The 24,675-nt window shown below is 30.6% G+C and overlaps 1 pseudogene; it reads left to right on the top strand.

The window, feature by feature from the left end:
* Positions 1-917: 917 nt before the first annotated feature.
* On the top strand, positions 918-22,937 carry LOC110662216 (8-hydroxygeraniol dehydrogenase-like; annotated as a pseudogene).
* Positions 22,938-24,675: the final 1,738 nt, after the last annotated feature.

The following is a 24,675-nucleotide window of genomic DNA, read 5'->3' as shown; positions in this document are numbered from 1 at the left end:
ACATAATTTCCATATTAGTTTTCATCCTCAGGCAGCTTTGGAAATACCAAATCTCCATCTATTTCTCCCTTTATAATCAGATCCTAATAGTGGCCTTGAAACATCGATATGAGTTCCTAGTGGCAGCAAAGCCTAAAGTGCATGGACACATCTCCATCCAAGTGCCGCAACACAGGGAACCACCCCAACAATGCGTGATAAAGGTCAACTTTGATGCAGCAGTGGATCAGAATAAAGGAATGGGAGCCATTACAGCTATAGCGAGGGATAACAGACGATATCCTTTGGGTTAGAGATGTAAAAGAATCATGTCCATATAGGACACCTTGGTCCTAGAAAGCCTTGCATGTAGGGAAGCTATCATTCTTGCAAAGGACAAGGGATTTCACCTAGTCATAATAGAAAGGAATGCTCAAGTTGTTATAACAAGCATTGGTGTTAATTCAATTCTGCTAGACATTCAGTGTATTATTCGAGACATTTTGCATATCCAGAATGATTTTAGTGAAATTCATTTCCAGTTTGTTTAGGAGGAGTTGCAATGTGACGACTGATGACTTGGCCTCCAAAGGCCTTAGAGATGAATACTATGTTTGTATTTTCTACAATGCCTGTTTAGGGAGAAATTATATAATATAAATGGTGATTCCATGTATATCATAGTATTCTATCTTTGAAAAAAAATGCCACGAGATATTCATCACCTCCTTTTGTAAGGTTTATCTATGCTTCTATCTACCTATATAATATACATAATTATAATATACATAATGTCTTATTCGATATCTACAATAGAGATCCTGTATTTACTTGTTCTTTACCATTTGTTGTCATACATATTGAGAGGACCCTCAACTGCAATTGCATCTCCATACATTTTCCAAGTTCTCTAAGCTCTCGTTTCCTATCCTTAAAAAATGGCGAAGTTACCGGAAGAAGTGCACCCAATTAAGGCCTTTGGGTGGGCAGCAAGGGACTCAATTGGTCATCTCTCTCCTTTCAATTCTCTAGGAAGTGATAAGCCTTCCTTTCAATTCAAATAGACGTTATATATGGAGCTATTTTTATTGATTAAATGTGTGCAGGGAAACTGATGAAGAAGATGTGAGATTTAGGGTGCTATATTGTGGGATTTGCCATTCTGACCTTCACAGCATCAAGGAAGATTGAGGCTTCTCTATTTTTCCTATGGTTCCTGAATAGGATAGATACTTTCCAATCAAAAACAAAACAAACTGCATAATTTTAATAGGGATGAAAATTATCCGAATTTGAATTTTGATTTCATACACTTTAAAACAAGCACATACCATAATACTTGAATTGGGTCTGCAGGCATGAAATTATAGGAGAGGTGACTGAAATTGGGAGAAAGTGAAGAACGTTAAAGTGAGAGATAAAGTGGGGGTAGGATGCATGGTGGGTGCATGCCATTCTTGCGAGAATTGCAACAATGTCCTTGAAAATTACTGTCCTAAAATGATATTCACCTATACTTCCGTTTACACTAATGGAACGGTCACTTATGGAGGTTACTCCAATCACATGGTGACTAACCAGCGGTATATCATTCGTTTTCCAGAAAACATGCCACTGGATGCTAGTGCTCCTCTCCTCTGTGCTGGGATCATAATTTACAGTGCCTTGAAATGTTATGAATTAGCTGAACCCAGTAAGCATGTAGGGGTGGTTGGCCTCGGTGGATTAAATTTGCTAAGGCTTTTGGGGCTAAAGTCACAATAATTAGTTCCTCGTTTAGTAAGAAAGAACAGGCCCTGAAACATCTTGGTGCAGATTCATTTTTTGTTAGCCATGATCAACAGCAAATGCAGGTAATAGGTATGTTATTCCATACCATTTTAAATAATCAATTAGAGATTTAAAGACAAATAAGACCCATGGTGGCAAATTCAATGCATTAAATTAAATAAGAAGGGGAATATGAAGAATATTATATTGTTGTTCATAATACTAATTAGTTAATTCACAAAATGGATTTGCATAGGCAGCTATGGGTACAATGGACGATGTATTAGATTATTTATTTGTATCTGGATGTGAATTAACAATAATAAATTGTTAGGCTTATTAATAAATTAAATAATGATATCAAATAATAAGTTTAGTAATTGACAACATCTAAATGGATTGGGTCATGTGATTGGGCAAGCCTGCAATGGGTCAAGCTGTCCATAAGCCTACTAAGGAAGATGATATATGTATATATTCTGATAATCCAATTTAATATAAGAGAGAATTAAGATAGAATTTGAACGCTGTAGATATTGAGAGTTATGAACCTACACTTTCGCTTCATTTTCTCTATTATTGATTGTTCATAGAAAATCATGAACACAAGCGTATTTTCAGGTATACATATTCTCTAATCATGTAATCTATAATGATTTAATTTAATTTCGTTGTTGTATGTTTGAATTTTAGTCTCGGCAAACAAATATTGAATTTGATTTCATGGTTTGATAAACAGTTTTTTTTTTGTTAGGTTAAATACTTAATATATATATATATATATATATATATATATATATATATATATATATATATATATATATTGAATTTCAAAATCCACATAGCTATATGTTAGTTTTCGAAATAGTATATAATATATTCGTATAGTGATTATGATTGAATATGATTAAATTTTGTAGACTGAGTGAAACCTCTATACTGTCACATGTAATTAATTTAACAAAAGCCAAGAGTATAAAATATTTATAATTCTGTTTAGTTGTGTTTATTAATTATGGTAATATCATGTGTTTATTAATAGTTATTGGTTTTGTTGGACTAATTATGTTCAGGCATATTGAGAACATACTCATGAGTAGTAACATTATTACTATGTTCATAATATAGTGTCTATAGAAATTCTTATTATGGTAAATACTTTTATGATTATGAGCTCAGCTATCGTGAGACTAGTCATAAAATTATTTTATTAATTTGTTTAAAATTTTATTCTATGGATTTCAAAAGTTATTTGGATTATATTAATAGTGAATATACCCATCGGTATAACACTATTAATATAATAAGTTATTTTTTGTTATAATATTATTTATTGATTGTTTTTAATATTTTTTAATACCCTATCGATCAGTATAAAAGTGTTAAAGATGTTGATTTATATATATATATATATATATATATATATATATATATATATATATATATATATATATATATATATATATGAGTTCAATGAGTTTTCTTGATTTTATTGTAATCCGAGGCCCTTAGGCAAGATTATAATAAATAACAGTTTTCTACATAACTGCTTTCTTAGCTAGATCTAAAAGGAAACTTTAGTTTTGTGATTATGTTATATACATAATTCATGTTTCCTGTGTTGTTTTATTCCAGCTATTGTTTCTATGCAATTATCTGCCATGAAAACTCTGAATGGCTCCAATTTTTATGATTGAAAATAGTCTCTGAGCATGTACCTAGCAATAGCCCAACTAGATTTAGCCTTAAGGGTTGATGCATCTGCTGAACTTACTAATGAATCCACTATTGCTGAAAAGACTTATCATGAGAAGTGGCAAAATTCTAATAGGGTTTGCTTAATGGTGATGGAGTATACTATAGATAAGTCCATAAGACAGGGTATTCCTGATAAGGAGACTGCTAAGAAATTTCTACATGCTATTGCTGAAAAATTTAAAAAGTTTAATAAGGCTCAAAAGAGTCATTATCTTTCTTTGCTGGAGCACACCCAATATGATGGTGTCAGTGGTGTACGAGAACATATCATGACACTTATAAGTTATTTCAATAAGCTCAATTCTTTTGATCTTGATTTGGGAGAGAGTTTTATGGTCTGGCACATTCTTGAATCTCTTCCACCCCAATTCAAAATTCTCAAGACTTTTTATAACTCCCAACAAGGGAAGTAGATAGTTGATCAGTTGATAGACATTGTGTGCCAAGAAGAGGAATCTATGAGGAAAGACAATATTCCTTCTGTTAATTATGTTTTCTAAGGGTCTAGTAGCAAAACTAATGAGAAATTTCAGAAGGATAAGAAGCCTAAAGCTAAATTTGAGAACAAGAATGGTGGTAAGCATGATCATAATTTAACAGTTAAGAAAAAGCCCTTCAAAGGCAAGTGTAACTATTGCAAGAAGCCTGGCCATAAGTTAGAGGATTGTTTTAAGCTTAAGAAGAAGCATGAGAAGGAAGGTAATAATTTAGAACTTGCCCCTCTAGCTCTAGTATGTTTTGAATCAAATGTTATTGATGTTCCTTCAAATTCTTGGTGGTTGGATTCTGGTGCTATCATTCATGTTTCAAATTCTTTGTAAGGGTTAAAAAACGTGAGGAAGCCAAGTGAAAATGAGAAGACTATCTTAGGAGTAAATGTAGTTGCAGTAGTAGAACTCATAGGGACTATTTCTTTGAATTTACCTATATGTTGGAATTAAATGATACTATTTATGTTTCTTATTCAAGCAGAAATTTAATTTCCAGTTCTATTTTAGATAAGTGTGATTATGTGTTTCTTCAAGGCAATGGAAAAATTGTTATTTATTTTAAATATGATATTGTTAGTTCCGCTGTTTCATGCATTGGTTTATATATGTTGAATTTCAATTCTGTTCCTTTTCAATCTGTTGATGTTCCTATCAATGTTGTTATTGGGCACAAACATCAAAGAGTTAATGAGAACTCTTTAATGTTATGGCATAGACGTTTGGGTCACATTTCTTGGGAAAGATTGGAAAGGATGGTTAAATAAGGTATCTTGCATGGTCTGGATTTCTCTGATTTTAATACATGTGTTGATTGCATTAAGGGAAAATTTCCTGCTAGAGCTAGAAACAAAGGGGCAATTAGGAGTGAAGGTGTGTTGAATTTGATTCATACAGATATCTGTGGACCCATTTCTCCTGTTGCTATGGGAGGTTTTAAATACTACATCACTTTTATTGATTAAGATTCTAGATATGGTTGGATTGATCTTTTTTATGAGAAGTCTAGCTCCTTGGATGCCTTTAAAGCATTTAAGGCTGCAGTTGAACTGAAAACTGGGAAGAAGATTAAATGTGTAAGGTCAAATAGGAGTGGTGAGTATTATGGCAGGTATACTGAGACTGGTAGAAATCCTAGTCCTTTTGTTTTGTATTTACAAGAATGTGGGATTGAGGCATAGTACACCATGCCTAGGACCCCACAACAAAATAGGGTTACAGAGAGTCAAAATCGTACTTTGATGGACATGGTGAGATGTATGCTTAGTCATTCTTCTTTACTAGAATTTTTGTGGGGTGATGCCTTGAAAACTGCTATGTACATTCTCAATCAGGTTCCTAGTAAATCAGTGCCTAAGACTCCTTATGAGTTAATGTTTGGTAAGAAGCCCAGTTGGAAACATTTTTATGTATGGGGTTATAAGGCAGATGTGAGGCCATATAACCCTCATATTAGAAAGCTAGATGCTAAATCTATTAGTAGTTTCTTTATTGGCTATTGTATAAGTTCTAGAGGTAGTAGATTTTACTGCCCAACTCATTCTACTAGAGTAATTGAATCAAATCGTGCTGTTTATTTTGAGGATGAGATGGATAATGGGAGTCAAGTACCTCGTGTTGTTGATCTTAGAGATGAGACTGCTGTCTTTCCTGTGCCTTTACTGCCTTCCTCAGTAGATTTTAATCCTCTTGAGGGCAATGATGAAGTTCAGAATCCTGTTGATGTCAATTTAGAACCACCAATTATAAATGCTGAGGCGTCTGATACAGTTGAAGAAGTTGTAACTTTGAGGAGATCGCAGAGGATTCGTAGACCTACAATATCAAATGATTATATGGTCTATTTATAGGAACACGTGTTTAATGGTGATGATATTTCTGATTTTATTTCTTATCAGGAGGCTATATGTGGTCCTAATTCTTCAGAATGGATGAGAGCCATGCTGGATTATCTATCTTCTATGTATCACAATCAAGTCTGGGATCTTGTTGAATTACTAGATGGTTGTAAAGCTGTGGGTTGTAAATAGGTCGTTAAGACCAAACGTTGAGTCAAAGGTGAAATAGAAAGGTATAAGGCTAAACTAGTAGTAAAAGGTTATAATTAGAGGCAATGTATAGATCATACAAAAACACTTTCCCCAGTGTCCACCAAAGACGCCTTTTGTCTGGTTATGGTTTTAGCTGCTCATTATGACTTAGAACTCCACCAGATGGATGTTAAAACAACTTTCTTAATTGGAGACTTGTATGAAGATGTGTATATGGTTCAACCTAATAGTTTCATAGAAGCTAGTAAAGAACACTTAATGTGCAAGTTGAAAAGATCCATTTACGGGTTAAAACAGGCTTCTAGACAATGGTATCTGAAGTTTGATCAAGTTCTGACTTCTCTTGGTTTTGAGGAGAATGTTTTAGATCAATGCATCTTTCACAAGGTGAGTGGGAGCCATTTCATTATTCTAGTGTTGTATGTTGATGACATTCTTCTTGCTAGTAATAGCATCAATCTCTTGAACAAGACAAAATACATACTTTCTAGTCATTTTGACATGAAAGATCTTGGTGAGGTCACATATGTTTTGGATATTACTTTATTGATATTTTATTTGGATATTAGTATTGTTATTTTAAAATTAATATTATTATCTTTATTGATGTTTTGTTTTAAATATAATAATTTGAATGTAGGAAGCGAATTGAAATTGGAATTGGAACTAAAGTTAGAATCGAAAATAGAATTGAACCCAAGAACTGAACTGAAACCAGAACCGCACACCCTTATCGATAACCACTCCACAGAACTCACAAAATGGGAGAAAAGGATGGAGAATAAAGGTTCTTTTAATAGTTTTTTTTTTAATATTATTAACTTACTTAAAACTTATGATTTATTTTAAATAATTTTTTTATTTATAAATTAAATTAAATATAAATCTACTTATAACTTTTTTACTTATAATTAACTTTAACCCATTTATAAATAAAATAAACACTCTCTTAACTTCAAAGAGAAATAAATAAAATTTAAAAGGATAATAAAGACAAACCCCTTCCTTTAGTTTTTTGAACGAAAGCAAAAAAAAAAATAAATAAATAAAAAAAAAATAAAGCAAGAATATAATATAATAATTGAAGAGGAGATTGCATATTCACCATCACTCACATTTATATAGTTCCCATCTCTATAATTTATAATGAAACTAATTTTATATTAGTAAAAGTGCACTAGGCGCAGGCCCTTGTGAGGGGGCAACGTGCTATTCTTTTGCCTTTTAACAAGGTAAGATTTAATATTAATATTTTTCATTTGTTACTAAATTTTATAAATTTAAATATTATGAAAATTTTTTAAAAAATATAAGATCAAAGGTAAATTTATACAATGAATTCTTAAGTTTTATTTATAATTATAAAAATATTATCGTTGTTGTTGTTTTTCCACTTTGTTCAAAACTCATCGTCTGTTGAGGATAGTTTCTTACAAATACTTAATGATCAAATCATCAGCTGAGAAATTATATAATGGAATTATTTTTTATACAGAATTGTTTATATGAGATGACAATTTCATATTACACATATAATTAATTGAAGGCCTTAGACTAAGATCAGTTCCACTATTACGGTATCTCATGCGGACAGAACACATAGAATGATAAGCTATTAAAAATTAACATGTAAATTAATGTAATTATTAAATAAAAAAATTATTTAATATTATTTTATTATCATTTTATATAGAATGACTTACATGAAATCATATATGCATATAATAATTTTCCTATACTAATATCTTCATAACAATAATTATAATTATATAGAATTAAACACGGATAGCTTGAAGACTACCTTGTTTCCGACTGCAGTTTGACTGTAAAATCAGCAAAAGAAAATAATAATAATAATAAATTGAATGCTTAATCAAAAGAAAATATTATTTAATTTAAAATTTTATAATTTGATTCTTAGATTTTTCTTATATAATATTTTAATTCTGAATTTTAAGAAATTAATTATTTAGTCATTAAATTTTACATTATATTACATTTTAAACCCTAAATTTTGAGAAGTAAATTATTTAATCTCTTTAATTTTAATATTTATAATAATTTTATTTATTAATAAAAAGAATAAATTATTATATATACTCTTCCATACCATTGTAATAGATGATTTAGAAAAAAATTTTCTTATTTTATTTGCTATTTTGGAAAATCAAGAAAGCACTAATTATTTTTCTTTCAACTTTACTCTTGTATTTTATTATTCTCAATGCATTTATTTTTTCTTTAATATATTTTTATATTTCAATGACACTATAAAAATATTTTAGTTAATTGTTAATTTTTTTTATAAAAATAATACTATCCAATAATTTTCTTAATCCTTATGAAAAACTTTTAAAACCTAATGAAATGGGACAGGGAGAGTATTAAAATTAAAAAGATTAAAATATAATACAATTTAAAATACATATATTAAATAATTACTTTTTTTAAATTTAAAAATTAAAATATAATATAAGGTATAAATTAAATAAGTGATAAATTTCTCTTAAATTTATATTGATAGCATTTTATTTAATTTATTTTTTCCTTTTTAAAAAAGAGATAAAAAAATAAAACAACTTCTAGAATTGCCATCAAAGCAAAAGGGGTGAAATTTGTTGGTAGTTCATATCCAACTCTAATTCTGTGGTTGCAATTAATCACAATTCGTCAAATATTTAATTAACTCATCCACCATTACTTCACAATTGTAGATTTATTAGGTGGCGATTATTCAGCCCAAAACTTGACCAATATCTCTGACTCTGTACGATTAAACCACCGACCGTATGGACCAGTGTTGTTAAATCGGGTTCCGATGTTGACTCAAGTAAAACTTAAATAAATCAATTAATAATTCAATATAATTAATTAATTAATTAAATTTTAATCTTTTAAATTTTATATAAAAATATTTAATTTCAAATCTTATTATTTAATTTGTTTTTAATATTATAAGTAATACATAAAATTATATAAATGTGTAACTTTTTTTATATTTATAAATATTAATTATATATTAAAAATAAATATATTATTAATGAAATAATATACATAAATATCTATTATAATAAAAATATATAATTATCAAAACACTTTAAGTGATTATAACTTTAAAAATCTTTTTATCTAGGTTTAATTCTCTTTGTCAATTTTTAAAAATAATTTATTTTCATTGGATGATAGAATTGACAATACTGATTCACCAATTTGATTAGACAAATCAATTGAATCACATTATTAATTTATAATTTAATACACCAATTCAACTTACCAAGTTGAAGTGAAAATCAAAAATTGGATGAGACTAATTGATTGGACCAGTTTAAGTGAAAATCAAATTTATTAATTTGATTTAAATATAAAATTTTATTTTCTAAGAATTGGAATGGACTGATCAATTCGACTAGATAATTAATGAATAGTTAATTCAATTGAATTTAAATTGGATGAAGCATGCATCTTAAATAATAATAATAATAATAAAGAAAATTAATGTTTGCAATGACACTTGAACCCTAAATCCCATTTGAACTATAATATAAACTTGCCATATATTTCTTTTTATATATATCAAAATACATCTATACAATTATTATATAAAATTTATCAAAATTATTTCTTTTATTAATAAATAATTTTGTATTAATCTAACATAATTAATAACTATTAACATGTGACGATTGCATAGTAAATGACGAATTACCAATTTTATGAAATTGTGATTTGAATAATTAATAATATTAATAATTTTGAAAAAAATTATTGAGTTAATAATTTATCTTATTAATATATTAATCAAAATTATTAATTATTTTTATTTTATGATTTTTTATATCCCAAAGTATACAAATTTTTTTTATTTATCATTTATAAAATTTTAATATATCAAAAATAATTTTCAATAATATAAATAAATTTAATTTCGACTTAAATTTTAAATTATCTATTTTCTATATTCGCTAGCATATGTATTAAATCTAAATCGAATCAGCTGATTGAATTAGTAAATTGATAAATCTCTTTCAAATTGATTTGGATTTATAATTGAACCAGATATAGAAGAGATTCAATGTGATTTAGTCGACTCGACAGTTGAATTAGTAAACCAGTGGAGCCGATTGATCCAGCTGGTTCAATTATTTAATAAAATTCTTCTTTTTTTTATTTTTAGTATATAAAATTGAAATCAAAATATTATAAAAAAATTTTAAAATCAAAATATTAAGCTAACGTCATAGCTATGTATTTTTTATTTTAATATATTTATTTTTTAAAATATATTTAATATTTTATAAATAATAAAAAGAGAATTATATATTTATAAAAAATTTTATGTATTATATTACTTAAATACTTTTATATAAAATTTAAAATATTATTAAAATTTATTAAAATAACTTAATAAATATTAAAATTTTATTTTAAATAATTAAAACTTAATTAATTATATTTATTTAAATTAATAAATATTATATTTAATTAATTTATATATTTAATTAATTTTTAATGATTCATTTGTTAGATCATTGACTCATTGATTAAGCCATTGACCCACTCATCCAATCCCTTCTCCAGATCAACCGCCAGATTGGATTTAATAGCACTGCTCGCTAGTTTGGGAGGAACTTGAAAATCTTATTCGAAGCCCATGACAAGCCATTCTTTTGTCTCCTTCACCTATGCAGTCCTTTCAAATCCATAGAACACGAATAGCAAAAATATTCACCCTTGGCATTGTTGCCGTTTATCATTTTCATAGAACTCTAAAAGCATATTATTTATTTGATAGATTTAGATTTAAATTTAAATTTTTATTTTTATAATAAAAAAATATCATAATATAAAATTATTCAATTTTAAATCTATAAATAAAAAATTCAAGAATTAATTTTAAGGTTAATGTAAAAAATAATTTAACTTTAAAATTTTTAATAATTCTACCCTATACATTTTTTTTTTAAATTACAACCTATCGTCAATTATTTATTAAATCTAACCGTCTTTGCCACATCAGCATGTTTAACCCCCAAATTAAAATTTAAAAAAAACCTAATTACAGAGAACATGAAAAATTTATAAAAATGTCATCTGCTCTTCACCTTTAGGTGTTCCCCTATTTAGCCCAAAGTCTATCCAAAACGACATTGTTCCCTTCTCCTCCTTCAACATTCTCAGCACCTGAAATTATACTTCAACACAAAGTCCTCCCCTTGCTTGATTGAAGACCTAACCTCTTCTCACTCCCTCAACAATCGACTGGACATTACTCTAACCATCACAGTCCCTCCATTGAAAACCCACTCACAACAATCGTCTCCTTTATTGAACCTATACTGCAATCCAGCATCATCACTTAGTCCAAATCACATGCTGGCCACTATTCCTTGACAATTACCTACCTCAACTTCAATCCCATCTCCATTGCCTTATTCTCATACACAATAAGAATTTGGCTGATTTGAATTTTTAACATGAAATTTTCTAGTATGAATTTGAGAAGTCGCGTTGCTTTGTTGATATGATTTTTTTTTTCCAATAAAGAAAATGTTAATAAATGTGATTAGAGGTAATAATTACTCATTAGGAAAGTTAACATGGCATCAACTGTTAACTTTAACGACTCTATTTAAAAGCAGGACATAATTTTTTCAATGCCAATAATTTAGAGTATTTTTATTTAAAAATAAAATTTAGGGTAAAATTATTAAAATCCTCAAAGTTAATTATAACGTTAACCTTTAATTTTATCATTTCCTACATTCTATAAAAGTCAACAAAGTTTACATCATAAATCTTATCTCTTCATCTGTTGTGGATGGAAATTAGTGTCTTGTAAATTCATTACATGGAATTATTGACATGGGCCCTTACTTCCCTTACTGATTCACCAATTTGATTAGACAAATCAATTGAATCACATTATTAATTTATAATTTAATACACCAATTCAACTTACCAGGACGGTGTGAGTTTAATGACAATAGGGTGGATCTCATCTCAGCTCTACAATTATGACATTACAACCCATGAATGCAAAAATTGGATGAGACTAATTGATTGGACTAGTTTAAGTGAAAATCAAAAATTGAATGAGAGTAATTGATTGAACTAGTTTAAGTGAAAATCGAATTTATTAATTTGATTTAAATATAAAATTTTAGTTTTCTAAGAATTGGAATGGACCTATCAATCCGGCTAGATAACTAATGAATAGTTAATTCAATTGAATTTAAATTGGATGAAGCATGCAACTTAAATAATAATAATAGAGAAAATTAATGTTTGCAATGACACTAAATCCCATTTAAACTATAATACAAACTTGCCATATTTTTCTTTTTATACATATCAAAATATATCAATACAATTATTATATAAAATTTATCAAAATTATTTCTTTTATTAATGAATTATTTTGTATTAATCTAACATAATTAATAACTATTAACAGGTGATGATTGCAAAGTAAATGAAGAATTACCAATTTTATGAAATTGTGATTTGAATAATTAATAATTTTAATAATTTTGAAAAAATTTATTGAGTTAATAATTTATTTTATTAATATATTAATCTAAATTATTAATTATTTTTATTTTTGTGATTTTTTATATCCCAAAGTATACAAATCTTTTTTATTTATCATTTATAAAATTTAATATATCAAAAAATAATTTTTAATAATATAAATAAATTTAATTTTGACATAAATTTTAAATTATCAACTTTATGCGTTCGCTAGCATAATTATTAAATTCAAACTGAATCAGCCGATTGAATCAGTAAATCTAATTTAAATTGGTTTGAATTTGTAATTGTATCAAATAAGGAAGAGATTCATTGTGACCTAGTCAACTCTGCAGTTGAACTAGTGAACCAGTGAGAGCCGATTGATCTAATTGGTTTAATTATTTAATAAAATCTCTTTTTTTTTATTTTTGATATAAAGAATTAAACTCAAAATATTATAAAAAAAATTTTAAAATCAAAATTAATTAAGCTAATCTCATAGCTATGTGTTTTTTATTTTAATATATTTATTTTTTTAATATATACTTACTATTTAATAAGTGTTGAAAAGTGAATTACACCTTTATAAAAATTTTTATGCATTATATTACTTAAATATTTTTATATAAAATTTTAAAATATTATTAAAATTTATTAAAATAACTTAATAAATATTAAAATTTTATTTTAAATAATTAAAATTTAATTAATTATATTTTTTTATATTAATAAATATTATATTTAATTAATTTTAATTAATTTTTAATGATTCATTTTTTAAATCATTGACTAACTGGCCAATCGTTTCTCTGGATCAACAGCTGGATCGGATTTAATAACACTGCTCGCTACTTTGGGAGGAATTTGAAAATCTCATTCGAAGCCATGATAAGCCTTTCTTTTGTCTCCTTCACCTATGCAATCCTTTCAAATCCATTGAACACAAATGGCGAAAATATTCACCCTTCGTATTGTAGCCGTATATCATTTTTATAGAACTCTAAAAGCATATTATTTATTTGGTAAATTTTAATTTGAATTTTTATTTTTTTAATAAAAAAATATTGTAATATAAAATTATTTAATTTTAAATTTATAAATAAAAAATTCAAGAATTAATCTTAAGGTTAATGTCAAAAAAAAAAAAGATTTAACTTTGAAATTTTTAATAATTCTACCCTAAATTTTTTTTTTTATTTACATTCTACCATTAATTAATTTGTTAAATCTAATACTCTTTGCCACATCAGCATATTTAACCCCAATTAAAACTTAAAAAAACCAAATTACAGAGAACATAAAAAATTTATAAAAATGTTATCTGCTCTTCACCTTTAAGTGTTTCCCTATCCCGACCAAACTCTATCCAAAACGACACTGCTTCCTTCTCCTCCTTCAACATTCTCAGCACCCGAAATTATACTTCAACACAAGGTCCTCCCCTTACCTGATTGAAGACCCAATCTCTTCTCACTCCCTCAACAATCGATTGGACATAACTCCAACCACCGCAGTCCCTCCATTGAAAATCTACTCGCCACAATCGTCTCCTTTATTGAACTTGTACTGCATCAATCTAGCATCTATCACCTAGTCCAAATCACATGCAGGCCTCTACTCCTCGACAATTACCTACCTCTACTTCAATCCCATTTCCATTGCCTTATTCTCATACACAATAAGAATTTAGCTGATTTGAATTTTTAACATGAATTTTTCTAGTATGAATTTGAGAAGTCGCGTTGCTTTGTTGATATAATTTTTTTTAATAAAGAAAATGATAATAAATTTGATTAGAGGTAATAATTACTCATTAGGAAAGTTAATTTTAATAACTCTATTTAAAAGCATATTATAATTTTTTCAATACCAATAGTTTAGAGTGTTTTTGTTTAAAAATAACAATTAGGTTAAAATTATTAAAATCCTCGAAGTTAATTGCAACGTTAACCTTTAATTTTATCATTTCCTACACTCAATAAAAGTCAAAAAAGTCTACATCATGAACCTTATCTCTTCACGTGTCGTGGATTGGAAACGGTTGGTGTCTTGCAAATTCAGTACATGGAATTATTGACATGGGCCCTTGCTTCCATAATGGGGATACATATATATGCCGACACATTTCACATTATGGATATAAGTAAATTTATTTTAATACAAACTATTAATATAAAGGATTACAATTTCAATAACAATTCAAATGAAACATTATATTAAATAGATGTAAATTATATTTAATAAATTATAAATTGTAATTCTTTACCTTAATAAAGTATATTAAATGATTTTTAGTGCCGTAAATTCATACCCATTAGAGAAAAGGGGGTTTTATATTTATATATAAAGTAGAGAAATTATTTTCCTTATTGCTATCATATAATACTCTAAGTGTTGCCATGTGACACTTGTTATATAAAAATTATTATATTTAATAATTATAATAATTAATTATTATCATTATTATTATCATTAAATATTTGTATTATTATTATTATTATTATCATCATTTTTATAGTTAATTAATTAAAAATATTATATATTTTTTAATAATTTTATAAATTCCTTATTTAATGATTTTTAAAATTTTAATTATTTTATTTAATTATAAAAATTTAAGAAATATCTGTTTTAAAATTAATAAAATAATTTAAAATTATATTATAAAAATAGTCACATTAAGTTAAATAATTTACCCTGTCTCTTATTTTTATATATTTAATAAATTTTAATTACTTTAATATTATTTTATTTTTATAATGAATTGTGAAAAAATAAAATAAAATTTTATTTTTATAGTTACAATAAATAAGAAATTTATATTAATATTTAATTTTTATTATTTTTTATATTATAATTAATAAATAAATAAAATTATTACTTTGGTTAATATTAATCATGTTATCTTGTTTTATTATTATTTAGAAAAAATTTTAAATTATATACATATGTGTGTGTCAAGTAATTTCATTAAATTATCTTTATTTTTTGTTAATTAATTATATAATTTCTTTAAATTATAATTAAGTTATTAATTCTTTAATTATGTATATGTTAAGTTATTAAAGTATTCCCAAATGAATACCGTATAGTACTTTTCTTCACTTGTCACTTTTCATAAATAATTCTCTTTCACACTAATTATTATTTAATTTTTTTTATTTATCTTTTAATTATCATTATTATTTATAATTATACCTTAACATTTATTATTTAAATTATTATTTTTTTTTAATTTTAATCTTAAAAAATTAAAATCTTTTGTGATTAAATGCAATATTTAAAAATTATTTATATTTTTTTATAAATTTATTTATGTAAAAATATTATTTACCCAATGTCACCCTTAATAATAATAATAATAATAATAATAATAATAATAATAATAATAATAATAATAATAGATCACTGATGGCCATTAATTTAAGGAAAATTAGCCATTAGTTTATGATCTTATAATCAACTATCATATAATTTAATCAACCTTAAATTATTTCATATCTTTAATAAATATTTTTATTAAATTATTATATTTTTATTATAAAATATTTGTTAAAAAATTTGAGAGATAAAAAGTGTAGTCAATATAAAAGTTATAAAGATAAAATATACAGATTTGACGTATTTATAATTAGTTTGTATTATTTTTTATGTTAATAATTTAATATTCTTTTTATTTTACCTTTTTAAAATAAATTAATGCTTATTATTATTGATAGACCTAGGGATCTTAATCTATGTTTTGATATTAATAAATAATTAGTGTGCTACTAATTTACCTTGAAAGTGTTTATATTAAGATTATAAGTCTCTAAGTTCAAAATTGAGAAAAAACTTAAGTGCCCTTTTATGTCTTTTTGGGAACTTTGGCAGCCGAAGCTGGGAACTTTGGTAGCCGAAGTTCACTTTTTAAATGATTTTTTTTCTTTTTTTTTTGCATTTTAACCTTCGGCAGCCGAAGTAAGGGACTTTGGCAGTTGAATCTGGGTTTTTGCAACTCGATAAAATATGATATTTGGTGGTTGAATAGATTTATTTGCATTTAATGCACCTCAATGGTAATTTTCTTGTCAAAACTATAAATAGAGACCATTTATGACAGGAGAAAAGAGCCAACAAATATTTCTTTGAGAATTTATTGTGTTCGAAAGATTTTCCTCTTCTCTCTCTCTAGAACTTGAGCTATCATAATTCATTGTTAAGAGTTTGACATTTTGAGTTGTAATTTCTTAGTTCTGAGAATTAGTTCAAAGTTGTTGTGAGCATTAATTGTTATTTGAGAGTGATAGAGCATTAATTACTCTTGAGTTTAAAGGGATTTGTAAAAGAGTAAGGGTTTGCTCTTGTGATGATTGTAAGGGGTTTATTCTTCACCCAAAGAAGAATTTGAGTGGAGTTAACTATCAAGGAGAGCTTTGAGGAGAGGACGTAGGCTTGGGATAGCCGAACCTCTATAAAATCTATTGTGTTATTTCTTTCCTACTTTTTCTTATGCACTTCCATCAAGATTTTCTCTTAGCCTTTAAATTGTTTAATTAACACCCAATTCACCCCCTCTCTTGGGTTGCTATAAAAGACAATAATTATTATTATCATTATGGCCAATTTATGGCCATTGAATTGAAATAGTCAAGTAAATGGAAAATATTTTACTATTAAAACAAATGAATTTAAACGTTTTTGCTACTATTTTTTAATTAAATAATATTTAGTTATAAAATTAAATTTTTATTTAAATAGTTTTAATTTGTTTGTCTATATAAAGTATGTCATATGAGACATTTGATACACATCAATCACTCTCCTCTCACTAAGTATTTTCATTTCACCTAAGTGCTCTCATGTCTTCTTTTTATTTGCTCTATTTTTTTTTATTATTTTTAAATTTTAATTAAATATCTAAATTTTTATGCATAAATTATCTTTCAACTATATTTTTATAGAAAAGTTGAATTTCAAAAATAAATTGCAAATATGATTACATCCAAAATTTAACTACAAATAAAGATGATTAAATTTTCATTCTCAATACTTGCTTTCCGTGATGTTGATCAGTCTGCTGGTATGAAATTGTAGGAGAGGTGACAGAAATTAGAAGAAAAGTGAAGAAGGTTAAAGTGGGAGATAAAATGGGGGTAGGATGCATGCCATTCTTGCGAGAATTGCAACAATGACCTTGAAAATTACTGTCCTAAAATGATATTCACCTATACTTCCATTTACAAGGATGGAACAGTCACTTATGGAGGTTACTCCGATCACATGGTGGCGGTGGCTGACTAGAGGTATATTATTCGTTTCCTAGAAAACATGCCACTGGATGCTAGTGCACCTATCCTCTGTGCTGGGATCACAATTTACAGTGCCTTAAAATATTATGAATTAGCTGAATCCTGTAAGCATGTAGCGGCGGTTGGCCTCGGTGGACTTGGTCATCTTGCTGTTAAATTTGCTAAGGCTTTTGGGGCTAAAGTCACAGTAATTAGTTCCTCGCTTAGTAAGAAGGAAGAGGCCCTGAAACGTTCTCAGTGCAGATTCATTTTTGGTTAGCCATGATCAACAGCAAATGCAGGTAATAGATATGTTATTCCATACAATTTTAAATAATCAATTAGATTTAAAGACAAATAATACCCATGGTGGCAAATTCAATGCATTAAATTAATTAAGAAGGGAATATGAAGACTATTATATTGTTGTTCACAATACTAATTAGTTAATTCACAAAATGGATTTGCATAGGCAACTATGGATACAATAGACGGTGTTATTGATACAGTGTCGGCTTTTCATTCTATCATGGTTGTGATTGGTTTATTGAAGTCCCATGGGAAACTTGCTATGGTGGGTGCACCAAACAAGCCACTAGAGGTACCCTTCCTTCAATCATTGCTGGGTTAGTAGACATCTTGCTTAATCTCCTTTGTGCTTTATGCTTGGCATGATATCAGAGCTAATAAAATATGTAAAAAAAAATTGAAAAAAAAAATAATATATCAAGGAAGAGCGTGGCTGGGAGTAGCATTGGAGGAATGAAGGAGACACAAAAGATGGTAGATTGTGCCGCAGAGCACATGTCACGGAGGGACAGTTTCACTTCTCAAAACTAGCTCCCAAACCGTGCGGCACTTGTGTCCACCACACAAGTCAGCCTCTCAAAGGCCCAAAGACCAATCGGCAACAACTCCCACACTCAAGGATGCTAACCGAATCACAAACACGCAACCAAAACTCAAAGCAACATACAACCATGCATCAACATACACGTAAAAGAAAGGTAGAAAGAGGAGAATAAATCTGATGCAAAGGACTTCTCTTGTATTGCATTCCAAGCAGCTATACAATTACAAAGTAAAACTCTCACAAAGTGTTTCTCTCGCACACTCTCACCCTATCTACTGAAAATGGGACCAAGTCCCTTATGTACATGGTTCGGCTGCCCTAATGATGGCCATTGTGTGGCCAAGCTTAAAGCATTTCAAAATTACAATTAAAATACTCAAGGGAGTGGGGTGATGGACATGAGGAACTGGCTGCACTTGACACCTCATTCTAGCCGTAGCATTTGAATTGGGCAAGGGAGGGAATTCTTGGCTCTATGTGTTAGGTCCAAGTGGGCAGGCCAACCTCAAACGCCCACATGGGCTGCACTCCACTTGGGTTCTTTGGGCTTCACGCTGCATGGTTTGGTCCTCCACTCATGCACGTAGCCTTGGTTGTCCACTAACCACTTCACATGTGCCCCACTCAATTCCCTTGGTCCTCATGGCGCGCTCCACGTCCATGCAAGTGCTTCATGCACGTAAATTCCACTTGGGCGCTGCACATGCTCCCCATTTAGTGGTCTTGGTCACCTTAGTGCGCTTCCACTAGTGCACCTCATGCCCATGTAAGTGATCCTCCCATGCATGTGGATGTGCTTGTCCCAACTTGCCACACCACATGCTCCCCACTAAGTTGCTTAGTCATCATTGTGCGCTCCAATTGGCTTGTTCCCCATTTTGCAGCAGCACATGCTCACCATTTAGTGGTCTTGGCAACACTTGCTGTAGCACATGGCTCATTCCTAGTGGCTCACTCCCATGCTCATGCATGCACACCTTACGTCCCACTTTATAAGGCTTCACATTCGCACCACTTAATGGAATTGGCCTTCATAATGCACCCCATTGGTGCTCATCACATGCACAAACAACAAGTCTCATGTGGTACACTCCCATGCCCATACGATAACCACCATGTCCTCTTTTCCCATGACTCGGCCACCATGTTTTCCATGCACACAATTCAGCTTCATTTGGGCAGCTTTCAAGCACAAAATTTGTTGGACTTTCGGGGCAATAAATTTAGGGGTAACACTCTCCCCACTCAACCCGGCAATGCCCCCGTTGCCTCAAGTTGATAGCGCCTCACAGGTTTTTCACGTTGCCTCCTCCTAGGCAGTGAACCTCGTTTCTTGCCCCATGGACCCGTAGCACCTTTAGGCTAACCAATCTTCCCCATTTGATTGGCTTGCTTCTCGTCCAGTAACTTTAGCCCATTTGCCACCAAGTTGGCTAGTTGACATGCCCATTCGGTCAACTGCCATGAATGACCTCCCCGGTGGAAATTTCCTTGAAATTTCCCTCATCGCCTAGGACTCCTCTCATGTCCCTGCGACTCGTTGCCTTCGGCCTCTTGCTGTATTCCAGTACCTCCTCCGTCCCTGTGGCTAGGTGTCTTTGCCTTTCTCTTGACCTTGCACCTATTCCTGCTCCTCCTTGAGCGATGTTGCCTAGTTGCCTCTTATTTCGGCAATGCCACTTCTTCTGGACTTCTGGCTACTAGTGGCTCACTCACACAGCCCACCTGTTCCTCTATAGGTAGCTCCCTTGGCAACTCGGACTCCTCTTAAGTCGCACACTCCTCTGCATCCCTCTCTTCAGCGGCATCACCCATGCCATTGTCCTGCTCTCTATCCTCGCTAGGAGCATCATTCGGGCTAACTAACCTCATGGTACCAAGGGAACAATACTGTAAGCTTCCCATGTTTATTGGCTCCGGTGGTGGAGAAGGCTGTTCCAACTCTCTATCCATGGCTAAGAACGCTGTCCTCTTTGGACAATCCCTTGCCTTGAGTGGTCCATCGCACAGGTAGCACTTCAACACAGGCCTCTCACCTCTTCGATCCTCCTTCGGGCTGTGGAAGTTCTTCTCCCTAGCACTTCTTGCACCCTTGAATGCGCTTAGCTTAGGTATCTCCACCCTTGCCGTAGGGATAGTGAGAGTAGGGTGAGGATTGGTCCCAAATCCTTGGGCCACCAATCTCTTAAGCAACACAAGTTCATCTCGAATGTCCTTCATGTTCTCATGCATCTTCTCTACCTCTTCTTTGAGCAAGTGGTTCTCTTCCCTCATGGTGGACACTTCCTCGGCATGGGCAATTCTTAGGGCTTCACTCTCGTTGGCCACTTTGTCAAGGGCTTCATTGAGTGCAGCTTGTAGTTCTTCACGGCTCTCCTCCATCTCTTCTACAAGCTCCAACAGCCGACTCTCCAGCTCCTCAAAGCTATCCTCCCTACTGACCAAGTGTCGCTCAACTCTGGCCATCCTAAGCTCAACGTCCCCCAACTCTTCTCTCACTCGATAAGGGTCCATTGATTTGGCCAGCCCCTTCCTCCTTGCACTAACCGTTTGTCTTTCCACCAACGAAAGACCACCTTGCACTTGGTTACTTGAATCAGCCATGTTGTCGAGACTCACTCCAACCTGGCTCTGATACCAACTGTCACGAGGGAACAGTTTCACATCCCAAAACTCCTCCCAAACTGTGCGGCACTTATTCTCTCCAACAAGTTAGCCTCTCAAAGTCCCTAGGACCAACCGGTGATAATTTCCCACAACAGAAATTCACAATGGCCGAAACAAACTCAACAACAAGCAACCAATCACGCGAAGCAACACAACCCAACAATCATGCAAGCCATACACACGTAAAAGAAAGGTAGAAGCATAGAGAAATGAAGCAAAGGGATACTTCTTGTATTGCTCTTCACTTCGGCTATACAATTGCCAAAAGTAAAACTCTCACAAAGTGTTTCTCTCGCATACTCTCACCCTATCTACCAAAAATGGGACCAAGTCCCTTATGTACATGGTTCGGCTGCCCTAATGATGGCCATTGTGTAACCAAGCTTAAAGCATTTCAAAATTACAATTAAAATACTCAAGGGAGTGGGGTGATGGACATAAGGAACCGGCTGCACTTGACACCTCATTCTAGCCGTAGCATTTGAATTGGGCAAGGGAGGGAATTCTTGGCGCCATGTGTTAGGTCCAAGTGGGCAGGCCAACCTCACACGCCCACATGGGCTGCACTCCACTCGGGTTCTTTGGGCTTCACGCTGCATGGTTTGGTCCTCCACTCATGCACGTAGCCTTGGTTGTCCACTAACCACTTCATATGTGCCCCACTCAATTCCCTTGGTCCTCATGGTGCGCTCCACATCCATGCAAGTGCTTCATGCACGTAAATTCCACTTGGGCGTTGCACATGCTCCCCATTTAGTGGTCTTGGTCACCTTAGTGCGCTTCCACTAGTGCACCTCATGCCCATGTAAGTGATCCTACCATGCACGTGAATGTGCTTGTCCCAACCTGCAGCACCACATGCTCCCCACTAAGTTGCTTAGCCATCATGGTGCGCTCCAATCGGCTTGTTCTCCATTTTGCCGCAGCACATGCTCACCATTTAGTGGTCTTGGCAACACTTGCCGTAGCACATGGCTCATTCCTAGTGGCTCACTCCCATGCTCATGCATGCACACCTTACGTCCCACTTTATAAGGCTTCACATGCGCACCACTTAATGGAATTGGCCTTCATAATACACCCCATTGGTGCTCATCACATGCACAAACAACAAGTCTCACGTGGTACACTCCCATGCCCATACAATAACCACCATGTCCTCTTTTCCCATGACTCAGCCACCATGTTTTCCATGCACAAAATTCAGTTTCATTTGGGCAGCCTTCAAGCACAAAAATTTGTTGGACTTTCGGGGCAATAAATAGGGGTAACACATAGCATTACAACAGATGTTGAGGTTATATCAATGGATTATGTGAACACAGCTATGGAACATCTTGCAAAGGAGATGTTAGATACCGATTTGTCATCGACATTGGAAATATTTGGCTGCTACAAAAGCTTGAAGACTACCTTCCTATGTTTCTACTATTTCAGTAATAATTTCAAGATCAAGACATGATTTTTCTTTCTATTAAATATTTGGGAATTTGGGCACTTTTTGTTTATGTTGTTTCTCTCAACAATTTTTGCCAATAATATTTGATGTATGTGAATTCAAATTCAAGATTCTCCACTCCTTAACGAAATAGAGAATATCTAATCGTGGTCAATCTACTATTTTGCTTCAATAGAAGTGGGTCCTTCTTTACGAAAAAATCATTAGAATTACACACTACAAGAAACTAAAAATATAGCGACTACAATTACCGACTAAATATATAGTTAATTAGTTGGTAATTTTCGTTACCGACCAATTACCGACCAAATTCATATTAATCAGTATATAAGTTGTCGCTATTAATTACCGACTAAATTATTAGTCGGTAATTACCGACTAAATTATTAGTCCGTAATTACCGACTAACGTTTAATCGGTAAAATGTGTGCATTGGTCGGTATTTTTTGTAGGCTGATTATTGGCAATAAGGGTTAATTCTTTTATTTACCGACTAAAAGTTAGTCAGTAATTACTGACAAAATGTTTAGTCAGTAAAATACAAATTATATTTTAATTTTCATAAGTTACCAACTAAAAGTTATGGTCGGTACTTTTTTTAATTATTTAAAATTAAATAGCGACATCACAGTTTGTAGGTAAATTTAGTCGGTAATTTATAGATGGTTGGTAAGGAGAGAAAATAGCCACTATTTACCGTCTATATCTTAGTTGGTAATTACTGACTGAATGAAGTTAATCGGTAATTTATCAATATATATTTTATTTTTAAAAAACGTACCGACTAAAGTTGTGATCGGTAATATTTTTTATTTTTAAAATTAATTACCAACAATAAAAAATAGGTCATTATGTATTTATTTTAATTTGAAAAAATGTATCAATTATATATTTTAGTCGGTATTTTTAATTTATATATGTAATTTTAAAATTTTCAATTTTTAAAATATTTTAAAATTAAATCAAAAGTTAAAAATTAATAAGAAAATGCTAATAATAATAATAATAATAATAATAATAATAATAATAATAATAAAATTCAAAATAGAAATAATCACTACATATAATAAATTAATATAAAATTCATAGAAGTAAAGTAATAAATTTTCTCTATCTTGAATGTCATTAATTTAATAGGTGCAATGAGATATATGGTTAATATATAAATGAGGGGAATCACCCCTTTTTTAATGAGATATATGGTTAATATATAAATTCAAAATCTTTATCAATTCAATTCCTTTTAATCAGTGACTATTTATGAATTCCTTTTAAGTAGAGACTATTTATTCAGGGAAACTATTACACAGTAGTTAAGTATGGAAAATTCTTGCCTAATCTTTGGATTAAGATGACCTAAACGTCTATTAGTCCAAACTCTCATAAAATCCAACATAGTAAATGATTAGTTCTAAAATGTCTCTCTGAAGATACCATAAAAACTAGCAACTTTTACATACCAAAAGTTTCAGTACTGGAAAGCTAATACATACAAACAACTAAAACAGTTTAAAAGCTATTTACAGAGCATAGCTAAAAACAGAACATTTTACAAGTAGGAAGACGCTCAACAACTTGTCGAGGTAAACTCATTTACTAACATGAAAGATGTTAACATGTAGGACAATGGACTTATTGGCAAGGCAACTTGGTTCAAACACACACACATCAAATTCATGTAGCTTGTTATCCCAAACAAAACTCCTCCACCCAGCACAAGCAAGTCCTCCTCTATTTGGTCTTTGACGATAATATAATCCTGTATGCCATGTATTCTCTTTAATACGTAGAATCACATCTTGATTTTCTCTACAAGAGATGTGTTTACCCACCCATGTAGCAGGGATAGACTAAAGTTGAACCAAGC

The sequence above is a fragment of the Hevea brasiliensis genome, chromosome 10 (assembly GCF_030052815.1).
Source record: "Hevea brasiliensis isolate MT/VB/25A 57/8 chromosome 10, ASM3005281v1, whole genome shotgun sequence".
NCBI lineage: Eukaryota > Viridiplantae > Streptophyta > Magnoliopsida > Malpighiales > Euphorbiaceae > Hevea > Hevea brasiliensis.
The sequence above is the reverse complement of the archived record's forward strand: the minus strand, read 5'-3'. Positions and strand labels throughout refer to the sequence as shown.